General features: G+C 43.4%; 1 pseudogene; it reads right to left on the bottom strand.

Moving 5' to 3' along the window:
* Nucleotides 1–1,113: 1,113 nt before the first annotated feature.
* Nucleotides 1,114–1,264, bottom strand: LOC129336386 (U2 spliceosomal RNA; annotated as a pseudogene).
* Nucleotides 1,265–24,576: the final 23,312 nt, after the last annotated feature.

Below are 24,576 nucleotides of genomic sequence, written 5' to 3'. Positions count from 1 at the left end.
TCGGTTTGCCTAATATAAAGCACTAGTTAAATGTTAAGTTTTCAACCCCCACCCTCCAACACTGCAGATAGGAGTCTAAAGCTGAACCTGTGGTTATTGAGTAAGAAAAAGAATGATCTGACCGACAGGGTCTTTTCAGCTCACACTTTTATCTATTACAGTGTTCCAGCCTTATCTCTCTCTCTCCTATGTCACAAGTGATATGCTTCATCTGATGAAGTGATAAAATGGGCTGTCTAGTTTATGAAAGCTTATGCTTCCATAAAGTCATTACTGTGCAGTCCTAGGCAGAGTTATTCCAGTCTAAGCCCAATGAAACCAACAAGTTTAGGCTGGAGTAACCCTGCATAGGGTTGGGCTGCAGGTGTTCTGAGATTCCACAACACTCCTTTTTCTTCAAGCACTATGTAGGAGTTCTTGGCTGTGGTACATACAGCTACAATTCAGGTTTATGTAAACAAAAAGATGTTTTTTTCCAAATGTTTGAGAGAGGGAAAGGGCAGGTCCCATCGTCTGCACATGACACCGCTTTTAATGAGATTATTATAGAGAGGACACTTAAGCCAAGGCGAGGGCTGAAAGGAACTGTGTGCTTAATGTACTGTAATTATAACTGCAAATTGAACTTCAGCCCAAGGCTTTACAGCACAGCTATAAAAACTAAAATCAATTTTAATCTTTAAGGGCACTTTGCTACATTCTTCTTCTCCAAGGCTAGCTTAGCTAGGTCAGCCCAGGTAGAAGCTGAAAATTTAGTATGAGCTTTATCTCCCTTAGCTATAAATGTCATTTCCTGTATCAACGATTGGCTTATGGCCAACCACATTATACTTCCCTTATGTATATCTATCAAAATATTAGAATGCATGTTTTAGGGGACATCCACCAGTTTGTATGAACCAGGGCAAGGCCTATAATTCCATCTTCCAGACCAAGTTAAGTGCACATTCAAATGTCAGTTGATCTTAACTGTACTGCCATTTCCTTGTTGTTTCTTCAATGAAAAGCCCTGGAAGTTTGCTCTCATATGTATTTTACTCACAGCTACATTGCATCATGGTAGAGCAAACCTTTTTTACACTGCCCTTGTGCATGCATATTTTTCTTGAAGACCATTGCTTGAACAGCTTTGAATATCTTGCTATTTCAAAAACACAATTTTTGTTCAGGTACAGCCTCAAAATGTACTCATAAATGTGACTTGTAAATGAGTTGAAGTTGTCTTACACTACACTTGATCTTAGCCAAAAGGCTGAGAAGTGGCCTTAATATTATATTAAGTCAAATTCCTGGTCCATCTATCTTGGACTTATCTACTATGGTCTGGCAGCAGCTCTCTAGGGTCTCAAGCAGAGAAAACTCTTACTCTGAGATCTTAGAGATGCAAGGGAGGGACTGGATATGAGAACTTCTGCATGCAATGCATACACTCTCTACCGGGGAGCAAGGACCTCCTTCCTATTAAATTAATTCACTGAAAATATTATTTATTTATATTTATGCCCCACTTCCTCATGCCCAAATGGTGGCTCAATGCAGGTATGAGCTGCATATGCTGAAAACATCATTACAAAAAAACTAAAAAGAACAGAAAAATCCCACCCCCCCCCAGCGCCAATAATTTTTGTCTCACCCTCTCAACTCATTTCACTGTAGTTTGGTTGAAGTATCCTCAAAAACATCTTTAAACATGAAGTCTTTACAATGCTTCTGAAACACTGCCATTTTGGGAATCTTCCTCACCTCCTCTGGAAGGTTGTTCCAAAGAACATGTGGAAGAAAGAATTGCTTGAACCATGACAGAGCTAATAGACTTCAAGGATAGGACACTCAAAAGAAAGTTTTGGGAAGATCTAATTGGTGCACAGGTTCATACCTTCAGTCCTTCAAATACATGGGGCCCAGGCTTTGAAGAGCTTGAAGAGCAGCTCCTTGGATTTTACAGAGAAGCAAATAGGTAGCCAATGTAGAGAATGTAAAATTGGGGTGATATGGTCATAACTCAGAGCTTGAGTCAGTAAATCAGCAGCTACATTCATAAGAACATAACATAAGCAAAGCCATGTTGGATCAGGCCAGTGGCCCATCCAGTCCAACATTCTGTCACACACAGTGGCTAGAAATCCAGTGCCATCTAAAGGACTGTCAGTGAGGCCAGGACACCAGAAGCCCTCCCACTGCCTTCCTTCCAGCACCAAGACAACAGAGCACCACCTCCCCACAAAGAGAATACCATCTATCTCCTGTGGCTAATAGCCACTGATGGACCTCTGCTCCATATATTTGTCCAGTCCCCTTTTGAAGCTGGCAATGCTTGTAGCTGCCACCACCTCCTGTGGCAACGAATTCCATGTGTTTATCACCCTTTGTGTAAATTCAATACCAATTGAAGTTACCAGATTGCCTTCAAGGGCAGCTGCATAAAGAATGCATTGCAGTAGTTCGATGTTGAAGTTACAGAATCATGGATCAGTGTAGCCAGCTTGGCAGGTTCTAGATAGGGAGTAGAGATGGGCACGAACCTGAATACGAACCAAAAAGCCCCATGAACTAGCCCGGTTCGTGGTTCACAAATGAGTGGTTCGTGGAAGCTCGTTTCCACAAACTTCCACGAACTGGTCTGCTGGTTTATTTGGTTCATTTTAGAACAGCAATGCCCCTTTCCCTGCTGCCGCAAACTAGAAGGGAAAGGGGCATTTAAACCCGTGGATCAGCTGCTTGTCGGGGAGATCCCCAATAAGCTGCTGATCATTTAAACAGCGGGCCAAGCCCCACCCACCGTTTAAATGGCCATTTCCCCTCTGCTCCGAGCAGCAGGGAAATGGCCATTTATACTGTGGGTGGGGCTTGGCTGGCTGGCTGGGAGTTCCCAGTTGGCCAGCCAAGCCCCACTGTTTAAATGGCCATTTTCCTGCCGCTCAGAGTAGTGGGGAAATGGCCTTTTAAACTGTGGGTGGGGCTTGGCTGGCTGGGCAGGAGTTCCCAGCCGGCCAGCCAAACCCCACCCACAGTTTAAATGGCCATTTCCCTGCTGCTGGGAGTGGCCATTTAAAAAGCCCCTGTTTAAATGATCAGCTGCTTGTCGGGGATCTCCCTGACAAGCAGCTGATCTGGGGGGTTAAATGCCCGTTTCCTTGCTGCTGCTAAGCGGCTGGAAAGGGGCATTTAAACCCAATGAACCATGAACTGGTTCGTGAACTTGCCCCAGTTCATGGGAGTTTGTGGTTCCTGGTTCGTGAAAAAGCCATGAACTACGAACCACATGGTTTGGTTTTTTTGTGGTTCGTGTCCATGTCTAATAGGGAGCCACTTTCCATTCTACGTGCAGTTGAAATAATGCACTTGACTGAATTTGTCCAATCCGTATTCAGAAGTGATGGAAACATTAGGGATGATTTGATTTGCAGAAATAAAGAATATGAACATTGCTCAATTCCTGTCCCCCCAGATAATCACTTTGTGTGATTGCATTGATGATTTGTTCATAGTTGAAAACAAGCAGTATTTGAAATAGTTTTGCTTTTATGTAGTGTCTATATTCAGCCCGGTTGCTGGCTGGCTAGCTGTTGTTGGTACATACCTACAATTTATTGGCTAGCTCAGCTTATATATGTCCCAAAGTCTCAGATTTAGAATGTGCATGCTGCTTTTGTACCTGTGCAGTCAACAGCATTAATCAGTTAGTGTCATTCATCATTTGGCACATGCTCGGAACTTACTGGACCGAACTACAGTTCACAGATGGCAGTGTAATAATGCACAAAGTATTTGCAATCCATTTAATAACCTTCAGTTAACATGAACATTCTCAGCTTCAGAAGTCAGGCAGGCAAAATTGGCAAGGCTGTAATAGTAAAAAACATGAAGGATGAAGATTACACTTTTAACGAGGGTTGCCAGTCTCCAGGTGGTGGCTGGAGATCTCCTGGAATTACAACTGATCTCCAGGTGACAAAGATCAGTTCCCCTGGAGAAAATGGCTGCTTTGGAGGGTGACTTCTATGGCATTATGCCATTCTGAGGCCCCTCCCTTTCCCAAACCTTGCTCTCTCCAGGCTCCATCTCCAAAATCTCCAGGAAATTCCCAACCTGGACCTGGCAACCCTACTTGTAGCCCAGGCATTGGGGACAAGGGCAAGTTCCAGGCTTAAGGCCTCCTTTCTTAAAGCCCCCCCCCTCACTCACACATGTTGGCTTAACTAACGATTTATTACAACAGGAAAATTACAGTTTTGCACACAGCATAAGGTAATCCCCACCCCTAACTCCTTTCTCCTCCATGAACCAAAGGCCTAGTTGTCAGCATCCCAGAAATGCTGTTTTCCTGTTGAAGTTGGTCCAGTCACACTCCCTCAGAAGCAGGTTTCCAGTGGGAAGTAAAGTTCTCAAGGCTTCTCTCCTCACTAGAGATGGGCACGAACTGCATTACGAACTTCAAAAACTCACGAAATTGGCGATCGCGCGATCGCGATTCGGCGGTTTGTGATTGTCCACAGCCAATGAACCAGCGTTCGGGAAAGGCCTGGTTCAGTGCATTCAGCCATGGTTCGGGAAGCCAGACAGTCAGGCGCCAGCAATCAATTCCCCTGGCAACGGAGCTGGGGGAATGCCTGAAATCTGTCTGTGCTCCTTCTGTCGCCATGGATACCCGAATGGAAGCCCAGCTTACCTTGATCGGCAGGTCTTCCTTCCAACCACGGAGCTGCAAAGCGGTTACAAGTTGGGAGAAGACACCCAGTGGAGGGAGGGGGAAGGAGGTGTTCTGTAGCCATGGGCACTCCAATCTCATCCCTGCAAACCCTGATAGGCAGCTCTGACGGCCAAACACAGACCTCCTGCGTTGCTCAATGGGACCTGTGCTTATAAATAGCCATGGGCTCCCAGGCTGGGTTTCACTTTCAGCGAGCAGTGGAGTGGGACAGAGCTCTTGCTTGCCACTTGCTAGCCTTTGGGGAGAGAGACAGAGAGTATAATTCAGTTGGAATTTTTGTGGGAGTTTCCTGGGGGCCTTGGATTGGAGAGGGTATAACTCCAAGATCCCTTTTGCAATCTTGTCCAAATTTGGGTGATGGCTGTAGGAGAGCTTGCAAAACACTCCCCAGGAATATGGACTCTCTAAGTGCCACGGGGGCCGTTCCATGCCCCATGAACAGTGAACCATGAACTGGTTCGGTAACAGAAAATGTTCGTTGCGGTTTGCAACCTCGGGATCGTCGGCGGCACCGAACCACGAACCACTGGTTCATTAAATTTTTTTGGTTCGTGCCCATGTCTACTCCTCACCACTCCAGTTCAAAGATAGATGGAGCTAGGGGCTAGGGTCTAACCTCCTCCAGAAGATGTGATGTCCCCAAAAAAGGGAGAGCCCGCACCAAAGCTTCTTCAGCTGAGAACTTCTAGTACACCAGTCCTTGGAGAGACCAAACTGACTAGGCCCCTTGCTCCACCTCCCCCCAGTTCTTTTTTTCCCAGTCACTCCTGCACACACTCCTCCTAATATGCAAAGTAAGCAGTTTCATTATCCATCCAAAAGCATATATCCTCAAAGCTATATACACTGGTGAATAGAAACAAGGTTCAAAGCCTGTGAGGCTACCAGGAGAAGTGGGGGCATGAGAGCATTGGGAACTGAGGCTGGTAAAGAAGACAGATCAAGAAAACAAGGATAAGAAAGCAGGGCCTTGCTGACTGTGTTCTTAAAGAGAATATTCAGATGGGTAGATCTGAAATAGGACAGTTTATATAGAGCCATCAGTCAATCAGAAGAGAGGGCTGGGAGGAATTTTTAGAGCAAAGGAAGTTAGGTAATGTCTGCCACTTATCAAGCCTTCCAAGAGGCCTTGCTAGATGATGCTGATCTTAGTCCCATCAACTGATATGACCAAACATGAGCTCCCTAGTTGGACAAAAAATATTTTGGGAGGTAGAGTTTAGTTGAAGAATGGTGCTGGCCAATTGTTCATTATCATTTGTTGATAGTTATTAGTTCATATGGTCTTTTTCAAGTAAATTACTTATGTGGGGTTTTTTTTTTGCTTAAAATGATATATTTCAAGATATAGAGCTGAGCAGATAATTAAATATATTCATCAAATTGTTCAATACATTTCTACACAATACCTTTGAATAAATTATTCAACTTCTTAATTATTCATCTCACACTAATTACTAATTTTAATCATTTGGGCATCAGTCCTAGAAATTTGCACATTAAAAGATAATATTTTGGTGAGTGGTTTCATGGAATTCAGTGGCATTGCTTACTTTACTAAATTTAAGCATACATGCCAATGCTTTTCATTGTATTATATAGCCTGGAGAATGGCCTTCCTTGTTCCTGATTCCTAAGATCAGCTGATCTATTCTAACAGTGTCATCAGTTCACAGGAACTGAACACAGATACAAAGAGACACATCCTTCAAGCACAATTGAAAGCATATATACTTGGAATTAAGTCATGAAAACCAATGAGACGTACTTATAAGAACTCTTCCCCATCAGACCAAAGGAATACCCAGTGAGGTGTTCTAGGGGATTGGGCTGTAAAAACACTTTCCTTTGAACTCTTGTGTGTTCAAGATTGCAAACTTAATAACAACATGCATGCTTTGCAGCAGGCCCAATAACATCACTTCTGATGCAATCTTTGAGACTGTCACTTCTAGGTCATACTGGAAGTGAGATTATTGGGGCCCATTCAGAACACCTGTGCTCCCATTTCACTGCATGTCTGCAGCCTGCCTGCAGCCTACCTCCACACCTTTCCCCCCCTGCTGGCCAGGTGAGTTGTGTTGGGGGCGGCAGCTGGAGGTGGGGGGGGGGCTGGCAACCCTAATTTTTGGTAATCCTCCTTGGCTAAATCAATTGGTGTGATTATGCAAGTTTTAGACCATATTTTAATACACAATAATTTGGAGGTTGCCATTTCCCTAGCCATCTGTCTTCCTAGCAAGGGATCCCCTTTTTCTTTCTTCTCTGCTGTGTGAATCCAGTTTTAGGAAGGCTGACAAGCTTTACAGATGATCTCTGCAATGATCTCAACATTTTTTTCACCAAAGATTAACACACACACCCTGCCTTCAGTATTTCTTGCCTCTTATCCCCCCTCTTAACTGAAGCTCAGAACTTATATAATTATCTGCAATGCATTTGAAGGGGAGAAACTTTATGGTCCAAAACAGCCAAGGAATGACATGGTGCATATCTGAAAAGACTGAACAATTGTATCTTGTCTTTTAAAAAATGCCTTGTGGAATAGTCTGCACTGAAAAAGAGCTTGTGTCATGGTCCAGGACTTTGTCCTGTGTGCTAATTGATGTAGAGCTTGTTATGACTAATTGTTCAGATGTCTATTTAGTATTGACTTGAGTGGAACCTAAGACATGCTTCAAAGAAATGATGGACCCAGGAAAAATACTAATTGTGTATCAGCAGAAGAGGAATGGACTCCTCCCCTTCTGTTCAATGCCTGAGAGCTTCTTGCAAAACATGAAGGAAATCTGTGACTGCTGAACTGTAACCCCTGACAGCTGTCTTCATGTTGATAGTATTTGAAAAAGCAGCTTATTCTCTGGGGTCTACTTAAGAATTTACTGTGGAAAAGTGAGGGGAAACTATTTGAAGACTTTCTGTCCTGTGACTAGCGGGGAAAAGTAGTACAGCTTGTCTCTCTCTTTCCTGATAAATTAACCCATGTTATTGTCCCTCATTCTTGTGAAGTCTTTGGCAACTCCAGGGCTCAGTGGCCTCTCTGAACTTCAAAGGAACTTTAGAAATCACTACAAAGCCTGGAGCTCAAAGTTCTCAGCCAACCACCATGACATTAAATCAAAGCTCCTAACTTGTTTGCCAATGATCTTGTGTGATTGCCAAATCTAGTCTAGCCTGTAGCTTCAGGACAATGAATTTTCAAGCAATATATTCATTAAAAACTCCCTTTGTTTATAAAAAAAAATACAAGAAGGAAAGTTTCTTGTATGGCTTGGGTGTTATTTTATGCATATGTGATGATTTTTGCCCAGAGGTTTGCTCAGCTCCCCAGATGTAGCAAGAGTTTGAAACATTAATGGTTCTGAAATACATATTGTAGAATTTGACTGTTTAAAAATTGCTACTGTTCTGCATAAAACACATACAGAACATCTTCCACTTTGAGCAGCATACTAGAAGTCAGACAGTATCTGTTTTCAAAGCAAACTGTGGTGTCTGTAACCAACCCTACAAAAGAAACCAAGCAAGATTCTAAGTAACCTTAGATTTCCAGGGTATGAGCTTTTGGGAATCAAAGGTCTCCTGGTTGCTCCCAAACACGTAATTAGAAGCATTGCAGTACCCTCTTTTATAGGACCCTGATGGGACTGCTTCTCAGCTTGAAACTTTCTATTTAGGCAAAATTTCCCAGCATGCACTTCTAATAAAACAGGAGGCACCCAAATAAAGTCTGATTTCTAAGCGTAGAATCATGTTACTGAATATGACCTCACTTAGGTTGCTAGCTACTTATAGGGAGACGAGAATTGATTTGCTTCTTCGAGCATATCCCTTCTGAGGCAGACCTCTCAGGGAGGCCACTGTGAGAGCATTATATAGCATAAAGTCATGGCAGGAGAAATTCTAACTAATTTGAATTTTTAGTTTCTTAAGCAATATAGTCCAGTAGCACCTTTAAAACTAACCAACTTTACTGTAGCATAAACTTTTGAGAACCACAGTTCTCTTTGTCAGAATGGGGCCGAAACTCATGATAATGAAAAAACCCAGACACATTAAATCACAGCCAGAGGGGGGAAAAAAAATGGTGCATATTTGGTTGGGAAACCCTAGATCCAAAACTGAAATGGAATTTTTTTCAGTGAACACCCCTAGTGAACAGAAAATGGAGGAAATGAGAACCATATATGCCACACAGAGCTCCTTGGGGGAAGCCAAGAATAAAAGTATAATAAATAACTAGGATCATTATATTGAAAGAATCTTGATGATATTTCTACCCTGACTTCTGAAATTCCTATTTTAGCAAGGGTAGGGGGTCAGTCAACATGGACAGAAAGGATATCATAATTTATATTCATCTGAGCAAGCAGAGCAGCTGCACAATACATGCTGAGAATACAAAATGGCACCAATTACATACAAGCTAGTTCGGGCAACTTGTATATTGATGATACCATATGAGATTCTTCTACATTTACACGTATGGTTATGAATAAGTTGGGAGCCTGTGAGGAACTGTGAGTGAGAGTGAGTGCAGTTCTCCTCTTCTATTTTGAAATTTACAAAGGAATATTTTTTCTATATATCTAGAGAAGTTTGTTAGATATGTTTAAAGAAAAAAGTGAGTGTTTTGCTGGTTAGCTGACATATTTATCACACTCTGGACTTGTTTGAAATTGAGATAGTGTCCCCTTGTTCATAATACTGTTTATTCTGAGTGAATGGAAAGATGGTTTTGTGACATCTTTGAAAAAGCGTTTGTTCTAGCAAAGCCTCTTATCGGCTGAGATAAATCTTGCAAGATCTCCTGAGATTCCATAGGTACAAATACAAGTTGCAATTTCCCTCACTAGAAAAGCTGGCTGAATCCAACTCATCATCTAGCAATTCCTTATTCATTTCCAAAATTACTTAATTGTATGTTTGTTGGGCTATGAACAGAACTTATTTATCCCCTCACTGATTTCTGTTTATATTGACCAGGAAATGTATAAGCTTGAAATTTAGGGTCCTACCTTCTTCTGCAGTCTTATTATAACCAGCTTATTTTTTATTTTTAATTTTGTGCATTATATCTATCTACCTGCAATTTTTATGTTATTAGAAGGATTTTATAGGCTGAGTTTGGGACTAGAGTCTTTGTATCAGGCAGTTTTATTTGTTGTATTGTGATTTTATTGATTTTTTTTTGTATTGGTTTTAACTGTTGTAATTGTTGTAAACCACTTTGAGTTCTTAATTGAAGAGAAGAGGTATAAAAATTGAATGAATGAATGAATTCATATTCCTGCTTACAAGTTGTATTTTTTTTGTGAAGTTAAATTGCTGAACACCAAAGGGCTTCCCACACTGTGCACCCTAATTGCAGAGCATCTGTCAAAGTCTCCATGACATTCAAATTTTCTTCCATTTTCAAGTAGTTTTTTAAATAAATAAATGACAAAAGAAAAACCAAATGAAATATGTCAAGACAAAAGACTTAAATGCATTTAAACAACGTTCTGGGCTTCACAATTTTTTTTTTAATTTGCAAAATTTACAGGTTGTATTTCAATATCCCAAAGTGGTATTCAGATTAAAATAATAAAAAATATGAATACATAAACAGAACATCATAACAACATCATAATAAACTAATGCAATATTACAGCAGCAAAAATCAAAACAAAACCCAAGTCTAGACAATCAGAACCAAAAAAGCCTTAAAAAAAAAGTATTTGAAGAAAAGCAGCATGAAGAATCTTATGGAAAGGTGGTTCTACAGCTCTGGATTCACCACCACTGAAAATGTCCCCCTGTATCCTACAGTGGTTGCTCTAAACCAATCGTTCCAATAAATCTAAATCAAGAGTGGCATCATTCTATATTCTTGGCAGGGCATGATATTTTCCAGACAAGCAACCCTGCAAATGGACACTTGGGTTCCATACTAAACTGGCCTCACTTAAGCAGTCAGGGCTTCATAATAGTGAAATTTGTATTTGGTCTAATTAGGCCATTGATTTGGGGAAATGGGAGGGGGAGCTTGTAAGATCTCTTCAGAGGCAGAATGGCTGTGGTCCTTTGAGTTTCCACAATGCACATGAACACAGAAAATATATTAAATGCACACGGTGACTCAATACATCTTTCCTTACAAATGAAGCTGTAAATTAAAAACAAACAAACAGTCAGCTATGTTCATCATGAATCAAGATTGTGTTGGCATTGGATAATATGAAAGATCTGATTGATATGCGACTGCTAACTTACATGCTATAAGCCATCAACACAGATGTGTGAACTGGCTGAGAATGTGACCAGACCAGAACCAGATCCTCCAGATGAATCTCAGCCTTTTTCTTGCTTACTGAGAAGCATGTTAATGGACTGACCTGCAGAGGAAATAATTTTGGTAGTCTTGCATTACAAGTGCTGAGATCTATCTTCTTGCTTTAAATCCACATATGAAAACTGATTAACACAGTAACGCCTACTCAACAGGCAGGGTTAGTGAAAATTAGTAGTGACTTAGTCAAGAGAACTATGACACAACTCCTGGGAAAATGGGAATCTTTAAAAAAAATTCTAGGTTTATGAGTGTCTGTCTAAATATATCATATTAAAACTTTGATTCACCCAAAAGTTAATTTCCAGATGGATTTTCATCTCTGCTGGTGTCTTCAGGTCAAGGAGCTAGGCTGGGGAAAAGATATTATTATGCATTCAACTTTGCTCTGTAAGTAGGAACACCTCTTTAAAACTTCCCACAAGATCGTTCTTGAATGTTCTCATTCCAAACTATCCTCCAGTCCTCCCCATGATGGAGAATTCCCTTTGTTTCCCAACTCAGCTTCTTCATTGTACTGGCCTGTTGCTGTTCTTGATTAATCTGAAATATTAGATACAGTGAAACATGCTGCTTACATACCAGGTTTATAGGAGCAAAGGGCACCATTAGCAGGTGACATGTACATTCAAAACATGCCTTAAATGTTGCCAGAATTAGATGGTCAAATTACTCATGACTAATTAATTAGACTATGAATTTTTGAGCTTTTCCTCCACAACTAATTTTTATTTCCAGGAGCTTGTTTGTAGTTCATTTGTATTCCAGGGGAAAAAAGCTGTGCGTATCTTTTAAAGCTAATTATGTATTTGTTATTGGAGCCATGAGATTCTCTACCCAAAAGATTCATTTATTTATTATTTCTTCATTTGATTTTAACTGTGGAAGTCAAAGTGATGTGCATGACCTATTTTATCTCACAACCATTTTGTTTTGCACAATTATTTAAGTTGCAATCCTAAGAACTTTTTCTCTTCAGTAAGCCTCATTGAGCCCTGACCTAGATAGCTCAGATAAGCCCAATTTCATTAGATCTTGAAAGCTAAGCAGGTTTGGCCTTGGTTAGTAATAGGATGGGAGACCTCCAAAGAAAACCAAGTTGCAGAGGCAGGCACCTATGTAAACCACCTAGGTTAGTCTCTTGCCAGTGATTGTCTTAAGTAAGCTATGACTTGATGGCATTCTCCACCTTCAAGCCCCATTGAATAAAATGGAACTAACTTCTGGGTAGAACACTTTCTGGGATTAAGCCCCATGAACAGGATTCTGAGTAGACCTGATGAAGATGTTCTCTCAGGCTCAGCTGGGTTGCATCTTGGGGTCTGCAAAGCTACTGGACTGGCACTTTCAGGAAAATGTGTTAGGGAGATGTTGGGGGGAGGTGAAAGTGAGTTACTGGTCTTGCGTCCGTTACTGGTGGAGAACAAAGACCAATCCCACAGTATTCCTGGATGTCTGCAATGTAACAAACCACTGCTTGCTTGCTTATTTATTTATTTATTTATTTATATTCAGTTTATATTCTGCCCTCCCAACACCAGCAGGCTCAAGGCAGATATAGTACCTTTCAGCATGCACAGAATGATATAATGTTGTGGCAAGTTTATCTTTACACCACAACCTCATAAGAGGTCTCCAACATTAAAATCCAATGTATCATGCTAGGCCTGAAGAATAGGACTTTCATGAATATACAGTAATTCCTAAATGCGTGTAAACAACAAAAGAGGGAAACAAAAGCAAAATGAGACATTTCTGAACAAATAGGTTTATGAAGCACATTATCCAGCACATTTAAATTTGCATTTCAAAAGATGCCCTTACAGTTATCATCAGGAGGGACACAGATATTTTTCAAAATTGGATTTATTGAATTAAATTTTATAGTATGGGAACAAAGAGATCAAAAATCAGTGTAAGGAATAGAACCTAGTATGCGGCAAACATGAACAGTTTGTTCCTGCTAACAATGTCATGGTACACAGCAAGCTAAAATCTAAATGTAACTGTACTTCTGCAATTTGAAACTCGCTGTTCTTGTTCGGGGGTGAGTACCCCAAGCACCCTGGACTTGCCACAGACCCCTTACCTGCAAACTGATGGCACGCCAGCAGCACGCACAGAGAGCCTAGAGGAGTTGACACAGCTCCAGCCAATGGAGAGGGAGGGGGGAAAGGGGCCAGCTGGACAAGCCAGCCAGGCATGTGCTGCCTTGCCAAACCTTAAAGGGCAAGAGGCATGCATGCCTACCTGAGACACGGATGCCAGGACAAACAGGCTAGACACCCCTACCCAAGTCCTAGGGGGAACCAGCAGCAAAGTTTACCCTGGGGAACTGGCCAGAATCCAGGAGGCCAGAGTGGCTCCTCATGGGCAGATGCAGAGGTGGCCAAGCCACATTGCCTGAAAAGGCCCTGCCAGCCCCATCCTGCAAGAAAGGATAACCCAGGAGGCCAGGGTGGCTCCTCGTGAGCAGAGGCAGCCAAGCCGCATTGCCTGGAAAGACCCTGCCAGCTCCATCCTGGAAAGGATACGGGAGGCAGGAATGAGAGGAGGAACACCTGAGGGTGCCACCAGCTGGGTTACATCTAGCTCCACCCTGCAAGAAAGATTAGGAGAGCAGGGAGAGACTGGGATGAGAGAGGAAACACCTGAGGGCATACCCAGCTGGAGGGCACCTGGGATAGGACAGAGCCTGGGAGGAAGGGAGGGGGAAGTTGGGAGAAGCCCTATAAAGGCAGGCTCAGTAGGCAGCTTGTGGTGGGTTGTGTAGGAGTGGTGAGAGGTGAAGGAATGGAGGGTTTAGGAGTGGGAGCTCAACAGGCCTGTGAGTGGTAGAGAGGGAGCAAGGGTGGTATATACCTCCCCTCCTTCCACAGAGCTGGAACCTGTGCTGTCACTGTCTGTGCCTGGGAGCTGTACTTCAGGCCCACCAGTGCTCTGTGCAGCTGTGCCCATGCCAAAGCCGGACAGTTCTACAGCCTGGATATTTTTCAAGGTGCTGTTTTGACCTTCCAAGTTCTAAATGGCTTGGAACCAAGGGCCTCAAAAGCCACATTCTCCCATATGTAAAGCAAAACTCTACATTCCACTTTCATTAGAGTCAAGTTGATAATTACCCAGCACTATAGATTGGGAAATTCCTGGAGATTTGGGGGTTTGAGCCTGAGGAGGGCAGAGTTTGCAGAGGGGAGGGACCTCAGCAGAGTATAATGACAGAGTCTGCCATCCAAAGCATCCAGGGGAACTTACCTCTGCAGTATTTTTGTGGTGGCACCAAAGGCTCTTGAATTCCTTAAGCAGAGTTGTTCATTGGACTCCATCTCTGCTTGTCTTTAGCCACCAGGTACAGATGATCTTACTTCAAAGTACTTTCAGGTTCAAAAGAGATTAGAGCTTAATTACTGGGGAGGTTTTTCTGTTTTTTCCCCTCTGTTGATTAAGTGGTCTGCTGTTGATGGTTGATTTCCTGTTCTATGGCTTTAGCCTGTTAATGCTTTGTTTATTTATGGTATTGTTTTATGTTTCATCTGCTCTAAGTTACTTTGGAAATCAATACACAGAGAGTGCAGGGTATAAATGCTTTAAAATAAACTTGTGGATCTATGCAATTAAAAGAGGATCTTAAATACCTAATAAGCTAAATAAATAAACATGGAATAAGGATTGTGAAGCACCTGATATGTACAAGTCCTGCAATGAATCAAGTACTTGCTGTCTTTACAGGATGGAAGGGGAGCACTTTTAGGGCTGGGCACCAAGGAACTTCCCATTTCATTTTCAATACCGGGTTTTCAAGAAGAATTATGTTTCATTACTAATCTGTTCTGGGTTGGCTGGTGCTGACTTGGAACTGGTCCATTTGGCATTTTTCCATTTTCATGAGTTTTGGTCCATTGCAGGCACATTGGCTGCACATGTGCAAATGCATGCTGCTCTTTTCAAGGGGTGGAGTGAAGTCAGCTGTTTTTTTTTTTGCACTTAACCAAAATCAGCATCAACCATTAGTCCCTGTCCAGGTAAACCATTGCTCCACTAAATTTTTCCTCAAGGACAATAACACAAACAACAATGGAGCTGTAGAAGGTGAGTGTTGGTGGATGGAGCAGTGGAGGTGGGGTGTTGCCAAATAGGAGAGTGCTCCAACAAGTGTAATGCATGCACTGCTTCATGTTCACTGCTGAAAGGTACAGACCGAAATGTAACATGCAAACTTTTGGGCGGGAGGGACTAGTTACAATTTAGTTTCCTGGATTTGGTTCATTGTTCTGGAGGCTGCTTTAATGAGCCAAACCAGCGAGTTCTCTGTGTATTTTTGGCTCATTTTCCCCATTCTGAACACCCCTAATTGCTTCCCACAGGAAGGCTATTTTCACTAGTGCTTCTATGGTAATTCTAAAGTGTGCTTTAGGACATTTTTAAAATTTCAGTTTGAGACTATGAATTTTGTCTTAACACCAATATTTTTAGAGATGAATCAGATGAAACTGACCACATAAATGTAGATTGTTCATACCTTAAAACTGAGACAGCAATCCAAAGCAGGTCTACTCAGAAACTTATTTAGGCCTATTCAGTGGAGTTTACTTACAGGAAAATGTTCTTATGTCTAGAGAAATCATCTCAATGTTATAACTCATAGGAAAGATCTCAGAGGTTCAACAGACCACCCCATTCTTTGGGACCCCCGGACAGAACTTTATTCCCCAAATGCAGAGTATTGAAAGAGCTTGAGTTGGATCCTGCCAGAGAGTGTAGGAACCATGTTAGGCTTACCATCTCCTCACTGAGAGCAGAGTCACCTGGGCTCAGGAGCACATGGTCTGCAGCTGCTAGAGGAGGTAAGGGCTTTTTGCCTTTCTTGGCTGTGGTGGGTTAAGCTGAGAAGCTAAGGGTGGTCCTCTCTAGCTTTGGGGCTTTTTGTGTGTAGTTTTGTGTTGATTTGAGTGTAGTTTTGAGGCTGAGTGTGTTTGGGCTTGATTGTGTTTGAGGGTGAGTGTGTTTGTAAGGCTGCTGGGGGTTGCTGGAGTACAAGCCACACACCCCCTTTGTGCTCACCTCCTGTGCTTAGCAGGAAGTGACCTTTTGCATTGAAAAGGCAACTGCTGGGCAGGGGCAGGGCAGAGCAGAGTCACCTGGGCTCAGGAGCACATGGTCTGCAGCTGCTAGAGGAGGTAAGGGCTTTTTGCCTTTCTTGGCTGTGGTGGGTTAAGCTGAGAAGCTAAGGGTGGTCCTCTCTAGCTTTGGGGCTTTTTGTGTGTAGTTTTGTGTTGATTTGAGTGTAGTTTTGAGGCTGAGTGTGTTTGGGCTTGATTGTGTTTGAGGGTGAGTGTGTTTGTAAGGCTGCTGGGGGTTGCTGGAGTACAAGCCACACACCCCCTTTGTGCTCACCTCCTGTGCTTAGCAGGAAGTGACCTTTTGCATTGAAAAGGCAACTGCTGGGCAGGGGCGCGAGCCTTTGGCGCGAGCCGAAGGGCGAGAGCTAAAGGGCTCTTGGCCTGTGGCTCTTAGCCGGGGGATCATAGCCGTTTTCTTTCCTCTTAGTGTGTTATTCCTAAAACAGAATAATGAAGTCAGAATGCCAGCAGGGGGTTGGGGGCTTTCCAGTGTATTGCACTGAGTGTCACATGTATGACTATCTGCCTTCTGGTCAGAAGTCCTGGATGTGTGCTCGCTGCAAGGAGCTCCTGGTTCTCAGGGAACGAGTACGTACCCTTGAGGCCAAGGTGGCTGACCGGGAGAAGCGGAGACAGTTAGATAGGCACGAGGACAAGATTCTCAGGGACAGGACAGATGTGTCCCACTCTAAAAATGGCAGCGTTCTTGTTGTCAAGGAGAATGAGGATCTTGTGGAATCAGGGCACCGTATTGAGGATAAGGGGAACATGCCCTCAGAAGGGACCTCTTCTTCAGTTGGTGAGCAGGTTTCCTTTTGCATCAAGGAACCATCCCTGGGTGGGGCGGGAGGGAGGCTCTTGGTAGTTGGTGATTCGATCCTTAGACAAGTAGATAGCTGGGTGGCACAACCGCGTTCTGACCGTATGGTGACTTGCCTGCCTGGTGCGAAGGTAGCGGACATTACGCGTGTTATAGATAGGCTGGTAGATAGTGCTGGGGAAGAGTCAGCGGTCGTGGTCCATGTTGGAACCAACGATGTTGGGAAATGCAGTCGTGAGGTCTTGGAACAAAAATTTAGGCTGTTAGGCAGGAGACTCAAGGCCAGGACCTCCAAGGTAGCCTTCTCAGAAGTGCTACCTGTTCCACGCGCAGGGCCAGAGAGACAAACGCAGATCAGGAGTCTCAATGCGTGGATGAGACGATGGTGTAGGGAGGAAGGGTTCAAGTTTGTTAGGCACTGGGATTCTTTTTGGGACAAGCGGGAGCTGTACAAGAGAGACGGTCTCCACTTGTCCCGAGAAGGAACCCGGCTGCTGGCACTTAAAATCAAAAAGGTGGCAGAGCAGTTTTTAAACTAAATGCTAGGGGAAAGCCGACAAGAGATAAAGTGTCTCTGGTTCAGGATGGTTCATCTCAGAGAGATGAAGGGCTAGGTATAACACTTCTACAGGGAGATAGATTAGAGTTGTCAACTGAGATGGAGACAAACAGTGCAGATGACCTAACTACGTCTCGAGGCAAAGTGTGCCGGGGAAGTTACAGGTGTTTATATACAAATGCTAGAAGTGTCCGAGGTAAAATTGGGGAGCTGGAATGTTTAGTGTTGGGCGAATCCATAGACATTGTGGGCATATCAGAAACTTGGTGGGATGAGGAAAATCAGTGGGACACGGTGATTCCTGGATATAAATTATATCGGAAGGATAGGGAGGGAAGGGTTGGTGGTGGGGTGGCTCTATATGTCAGAGAAGGTATACATTCCAGTAAGATTGAGAAGGTAACTGAATTAGATTCGCTTCTGGAAATGCTATGGGTTGAAATTACGGGCCCAAATGGAAACTTAACTGTGGGAGTTTGTTATCGCCCTCCAGATCAGAAAATAGAGGAGGATTATAAAATGATGACAGGATTAAAGATGGCTGCTAAACAAAAAAACTGTGTTGTAATGGGTGATTTTAACTACCCACACATTGACTGGGCCAATGGGTGTTCGAATCGGGGGAGAGAAAGTGAGTTTCTAGACTGTCTCAATGACTGTGCTATGGAACAGATGGTTACAGAACCTACTAGGGGAGAGGTGATCCTGGATTTGGTCCTCAGTAATGCTGAAGACCTGGTGAGAGATGTAAATGTGATTGCACCACTTGGGAACAGTGACCATAATGTTATTGAGTACAACATATGTATAAATAGGAAATTGCCAAATAAGACCAACACAGCCATGTTTAACTTCAAAAGGGGTAACTTTTCTGAGATGAGGGGGTACGTGAAGAAGAAACTGAAAGGGAAAGTAAAAAAGGTCAAAACACTTGGGGAATCTTGGAGACTATTTAAAACTACAATCCTGGAAGCTCAAATTAAATATATACCGCTGGTTAGGAAAGGCACAAATAGGTTTAGGAAAAGGCCAGCATGGTTAACAAGCAATGTAATAGAAGCTGTAAAAGGTAAAAAGGATTCTTTTAGGCAGTGGAAAACTAGTCGGAGTGAGGTTGATAAAAAGGAGCATAAGCTGTGGCAAAAAAAGTGCAAGTCTGTGATCAGACAGGCAAAAAGGGAATATGAGGAGCATATTGCAAAGAACATAAAGAAAAACAATAAACAATTCTTTAAATATATTAGAAGTAGGAAACCAGCTAGGGAGGCCGTGGGGCCCTTGGATGACCAAGGCGTAAAAGGATTACTAAAGGGTGATAGGGAAATGGCCGAGAAGCTGAATGCGTTCTTTGCTTCTGTCTTCACTGTGGAAGATAAGAAGTGCATGCCCACTCCGGAAGCACTGACTTTGGGAGGGGTTTTGAAAGACCTGAGTCACATTGAGGTGACGAGAGAGGAGGTTATGCGACTGCTAGATAATTTAAAAACTGATAAATCACCGGGCCCAGATGGCATACATCCAAGAGTTCTGAAAGAACTCAAGTGTGAACTTGTAGATCTCCTCACAAAAATATGTAATCTGTCATTAAACTCTGCATCTGTTCCTGAGGACTGGAAGGTAGCTAATGTTGTCCCCATCTTTAAAAAAGGTTCCAGGGGAGATCCGGGAAATTACAGGCCAGTCAGCCTGACGTCAATACCGGGTAAGTTGGTGGAAACTATTATCAAAAATAAAATTAGTGGGCACATTGATGACCAAAAGCTGATGAGGAAAACTCAGCATGGGTTCTGTAAGGGAAGATCTTGTCTCACCAATCTGTTAGAGTTCTTTGAGGGAGTGAACAAACAAGTGGATAAGGGAGACCCGATAGATATTGTTTATCTTGACTTCCAGAAAGCTTTTGACAAAGTTCCTCATCAAAGGCTCCTAAGTAAGCTCAGTAGCTATGGGATAAAGGGCCAAGTCCTCTTGTGGATCGAAAACTGGCTAATTAATAGGAAACAGAGAGTGAGCATAAACGGGCACTTCTCACAGTGGAGGGTGGTGAGCAGTGGGGTGCCACAGGGGTCGGTATTGGGTCCAATGCTTTTTAACTTGTTTATTAATGATTTGGAATTGGGATTAAGCAGTGAAGTGGCTAAATTTGCAGATGACACGAAATTGTTCAGGGTGGTGAAAGCCAGAGAGGATTGTGAGGCACTCCAAAGGGATCTGTCGAGGCTAGAAGAGTGGGCATCCATGTGGCAAATGAGGTTCAATGTAGCCAAGTGCAAAGTAATGCACATTGGAACCAAAAATCCAAAATATAAATACAAGTTGATGGGGTCTGAACTGGCGGAGACTGACCAAGAGAGAGATCTTGGAGTCATGATAGATAACTCACTAAAAACGTCAGCACAGTGTGCGACTGCCATAAAAAAAGCTAATGCTATGCTAGGGGTTATTAGGAAAGGGATTGAAAACAAATCAGCCGGTATCATAATGCCTCTGTATAAATCGATGGTGAGGCCTCATTTGGAGTACTGTGTACAGTTCTGGTCGCCACACCTTAAAAAAGATATCATAGCACTGGAAAAAGTACAGAGAAGGGCAACTAAAATGATTAAAGGGTTGGAACACTTTCCCTATGAGGAAAGATTGAGGCGCTTGGGGCTCTTTAGCCTGGAGAAAAGACGACTGAGGGGAGACATGATAGAGGTTTACAAGATAATGCACGGGTTAGAGAAGGTCGAGAAAGATGTGTTTTTCTCCCTTTCTCACAATACAAGAACTCGTGGGCACTCTATGAAATTATTGAGCAGTCGGGTTAGAACAGATAGAAGAAAATACTACTTTACACAAAGGGTGATAAACACATGGAATTCGTTGCCACAGGAGGTGGTGGCAGCTACAAGCATTGCCAGCTTCAAGAGGGGACTGGACAAATATATGGAGCAGAGGTCCATCAGTGGCTATTAGCCACAGGAGATAGATGGTATTCTCTTTGTGGGGAGGTGGTGCTCTGTTGTCTTGGTGCTGGAAGGAAGGCAGTGGGAGGGCTTCTGGTGTCCTGGCCTCACTGACAGTCCTTTAGATGGCACTGGATTTCTAGCCACTGTGTGTGACAGAATGTTGGACTGGATGGGCCACTGGCCTGATCCAACATGGCTTTGCTTATGTTCTTATGTTCTTATGTTCACTATCACACACCTTTTCCGGCATTATGGGGAAGCTACAAGGAGCTCTGAAGCCTAGCTCAGTAAAAATCACCCATTTCAAGATGATTTTCACTGAACTTGGATTCAGCATGCCACACAGCTCCTCTGTCATGTTGGAAAATGACATTTTCTGGTATGATGAGGAGTGTGCAAGCGTACCCTGCTGCCCCCCTGCCCTGGCTCTTGGGGACACTACAACTCCAAACCACAAAAACAAAAGTCATTCAGGATTGAATAACTGAGGCCCCTTTCACACTTACAGTTTAAAGCACCATTTTTTAGCAGTCAGGGCAATCACAGTGGCTTCAGCTTGGCACTGCTCCTTTCACACTGTTCCCAGCACTTTCAATTTGGCCTCTTGTGATTCCTTTTAGTCCTGCCTCAAAGCCTCTGTTCAGTTTTGGGCTTTCGGGGCATTGCAGTGCACGTCACCATTTTTTAAAAACTTTGAGCATGACAAGCCCCCCCCATGCCCCTTCAACCACCCACCCCCACTCCATTCTTCCCAGGGGTAAGGCAGGACTTCAATTTGCATGTCACCATTTTTTAAAAAAACTTTGAGCATATGTAGTAATGTTTCTAGATTATTACATCTTCTGATTGACAAGGCCCCCCATGCCCCCTCTTCAACCACCAACCCCCACCCCATTCTTCCCAGAGGTAAGGCAGGACTTCCCTCCCCAGGGGTAAGGCATGTTGAGGGTGGGAGGTGACTCATACCCACCCCCAGCTCAGATGAGACCTGCCGAGCTGTGGCTTGGCGCACCTCAGCTGAGCATGCAGCGAGCTGGGGCTCGGCTGGGGCAGGTCTCCTGCTCGGCGAAGCAGGAAAGAGGACGCCCCAGCCAAGCCACGGCTCAGCACATCTCATCTGAGCTGGGGGTGGGTATGAGTCTGCTCCCCCTCCCACCATGCCTTACCTCTGGGAAGGGAAGTCCTGCCTTACCCCTAGGAAGAGTGGGGTGGGGGTGGGTGGTTGCAGGGACATGGGGGGGCTTGTCGATCAGAAGATGTAGTAACATAGAAACATTATTATGCATGCTCAAAAGTTTTTTTAAAAAGGTGCCATGCAAATTGAAGTCCTGCCTTACCACTGAGAAAAGTTGGGGTGGGCGATTGACAGGAGGGCTGCAGAGGAGAGCAGCAGGCTGTGAGCCTGCTCTGCTTGCATAGGAAGGCTGCAGAGCGGCCAAAAATGGCAGAAAAGGGGTTCAGAGAGCTGACTTTGGCAGGTGTGGTTAATTCCACACAAATCAATCAGCTCCCAGGGAAAAGGGAGGGGAAAGAAGTGCTGCAAAATGTTCACCCTGGCATTAATCAAGTCAGCCCTGACTGGGTAGCTGATTAAAAATTAACTGTATGTCCACAGGGAGAAAAATCAGGGTAATGGGGGGAAAGAGCAGTACCGCATTCCATGACTAGCTTGCAAGTGTGATGGTGAAGATCGGCAGCAGGAATGCCCCATTTTGCAGAGGAACGCTGAGCATCAAAAGGAAGGGTTTGGGTTTGCCCCTCATTGTGGGAACAAAACACAATGAAACATGAAACCAACAGGCAACAGCAGCATGCAAAGACTGGCACTATAGAAAAGTTGACACTTATTGGCACTATAGAAAAAGACACAAGTGATCAAGAAGTAGGCTTGTTTTTAATGTTGCTGGACTGCCCTGTTGCTCCACCTGCTGACACTCGACTTCTATGGGTCCATTTTGTATATGTGTTACTGTGCTTGAGGGAAAACCTCAGTGGATCAATGATTTAGACTAGGAGGGGGACTAATGGTTGATGCTGTTTTTGGTTAAGTGTGAAAACAGCTGCCCCAGAGCCTCGTTTCCATACCCCCCCCCCAAAAGAACAGCCTACATTTGCACATGTGCATGCAATGGACCCAAAGGGGGAAAAAATCCAAACAGATCAGTTCCAAGCCAGCATTGCAGACCCAGAACAAACTAGAGATGGAAGGGTATTATTCTAGAACTTCCCTGGAACAGAAACTGAAACACAGACTCTCTTGGTGCACACCTTTATTCAACACTCCAGTAAAAAAAGATAATTGCATCTGGGATTCATGCTTTCTTTCAAACCGTTATGATGTATGTAACTAATATGGCATGCAGACTAAACAATAAGATTATGAACAGTTGTGCTGTAAAGCATTTTTCTCTACTGTCTACCCGTATGTGTCACCGCTTGACAATGTGAATTCCCAGACCTGATATCGTCCATGCATTTGCTACAACTTATATGCCTGATATTTCTTTCCAATAATAGCTTCCCTTTAGGCATGGTTATTAAGGCCACCATCTCTGTGAAATAGCTTGTGTTCACTGAGGCAGACGCTTAATGGGAAGTGATACACTATAGCATGCTTTAATCCAATACACTGAAGGAGGTGAAATGATGGACTTTTTACTCATTTAATCCACTTAATTACTTCATTCACAAATAGTGGAAGAAAAGTCTGCACTTCAGGTAATGGCCAGAATATTTGATTCCCAAATGTTCACAGGGTCAATATGCATAAAGTGTAAAAAATGGCACCAAAACATAAATATTTCCATGCGGTGTTAGAAAAATGAGCCACCTACATCGGCATTCTGTGTCTCAACACAAGCCAGACAGATGCCTTAGTGGCACATAAAGCTGTTTTCCAAACCTTGTTAATTTTTCCTGTCAGATAGTCAAATGTATATGATTTTTTAAAATGAAGGTTGTTCCTTGGAAGAATACAATTCATTTTAAAATTACATACAACCTCTAAACTAGGGCTGGATTAAGGGTATGAGTATGGTTGCCAAAATAGTTGGGGGAATTTCTAGAGAGTTCTTTGACATGGTGACATCACTTCAGAGAGATTACCCAGAAATGACATTACCACATTGCATGACATCATCTCCCCCCACCATTTTTCTCCCACTATTCCATTGAGAGAACAGCAACAAGAGCTGCTGTAACGTAGTGGTTAGGGGCTGCAAATCAGCACATTGCTGGTTCATATCCCACTACTGCTATGAGCTCAATAGGTGGCCTTGGGTAGGCCACTCCTCTCAGCCCCAGCTTCTCAGCTGTATTGTGGGGATAATAATACACTGACTTTATTAACCGCTCTGAGTATGGCACTAATCTGTCTAGAAGAGTGGTGTCTTAAATGCAGTTGTTGTTGTTGTTTTTGTTGTTGTTGTTAGACAAGATAATGGAAGCTGGAGGTAGAAGTTTGTTCTCCAAGGCTGGGCAAATGGTAATGCTAGCTATCAGGGTCCAAGGCAAATAGAAAGAAAGGGCCTAAATATTAGCACATATTGAAAAAATTATGAAGTCATCAAATAATCTAAAGGTAACAAATATGTTCAAATCCAAGAGAAAATCTTCAAACATAAATAGTTAACTACACTTATTGCTGACTGACAGTGCACTTTGTGTGAAGCCTAATACCAGTAAAACAAGAGTGTAAAGATCCTATATTCACCTACAATCATCAGAACGAGGCAGCCAGGCTTGCTTAGGGCAGTGCCATGAGGCTAGGGGTGTCAGCCTGTTGGAGTGGGGTGCTGGATTTCTCCTAGAATTACAATTGGTTTCCAGACCAACGAGATCAGTTTTCCTGGAGGAAATGGCATCATATTAGAGTTACTAGGTCTCCTTATGTCTCCCTAGCCTCCCTAGAGTTACTAGGTCTCCCTAGCATCCTGGTGGGAGGCAGGGGGGATTTGGTGCTTACCTTTCTGGCCTGGCCATGTTCCTCCCTGCGTGCATGCAAAGCACGTGTGCCCCCTTGCATTGTGCAGGGTGGAGGCTTGTGCCTACTTTGCTGTGGACTGATTCCAGGGGCCAAAATTGGCTT

This window comes from Eublepharis macularius, chromosome 9 (genome assembly GCF_028583425.1).
Source record: "Eublepharis macularius isolate TG4126 chromosome 9, MPM_Emac_v1.0, whole genome shotgun sequence".
NCBI classification, from domain to species: Eukaryota; Metazoa; Chordata; class Lepidosauria; order Squamata; family Eublepharidae; genus Eublepharis; species Eublepharis macularius.
The sequence above is the reverse complement of the archived record's forward strand: the minus strand, read 5'-3'. Positions and strand labels throughout refer to the sequence as shown.